The sequence below is a fragment of the Anomaloglossus baeobatrachus genome, chromosome 12 (assembly GCF_048569485.1).
Source record: "Anomaloglossus baeobatrachus isolate aAnoBae1 chromosome 12, aAnoBae1.hap1, whole genome shotgun sequence".
Classification (NCBI taxonomy): Eukaryota; Metazoa; Chordata; class Amphibia; order Anura; family Aromobatidae; genus Anomaloglossus; species Anomaloglossus baeobatrachus.
The window spans coordinates 102,957,133-102,957,945 of NC_134364.1; positions in this window are offsets into that span (position 1 = coordinate 102,957,133).

The window sequence follows — 813 nt, forward strand, 5'->3', positions numbered from 1 at the left end:
AATAATAAAAAAAGAGATGCAAAAATAAAAGAAAATTCAAATACGCGGACACACGCGAAGCAAGCGCTGACGTGCTGCAAGGAATGTGCACGAGAGAATATTCCGTATACAAGATATATCGACTGAATATATAAGATCTAACGCCGCCCCAGGTCCGTCTCGTGAGGAAATCAGAAAAAATACAATAGAAATATTGTACAATAGGGCGGTACCTAAAACACTGTATGTACAGAGGTGGACGTGGTGGAAGGAGGATAATGGGCGAAATTTTTTTTTAGATAGGAAGATAGATGGATGGATAGATGGATAGATGGATGATGGATAGATGGATAGATGGATGGATAGATAGAGGAATGGATAGACGGATAGATAGATAGAGGGATAGATAGATAGATAGAGAGAGGAATGGATAGATAGAGGGATAGATAGATAGATAGATAGATAGATAAATGGATAAAGAGATAGCTAGATGGGTAGAGGGTTAGATAGATAGATAGATAGATGGATAGATAGATAGAGGGATAGATAGATGATAGATGGAGGAATAGATGGAGGAATAGATAGAAGGATGGATATATGGATAGATAGAGGGATAGATAGATAGAGAGATGGATGGATGGATGGATGGATGGATAGATAGATAGATGGATAGGTAGAAAGAAAAAGATAGAGGAATGGATAGACAGATAGAGGGATAGATGGATGGATAGATAGATAGAGAGATAGATAAATGGATAAAGAGATAGCTAGATGGGTAGAGGGTTAGATAGATAGATAGATAGATAGAGGGATGAATAGATAGATAGATAGATG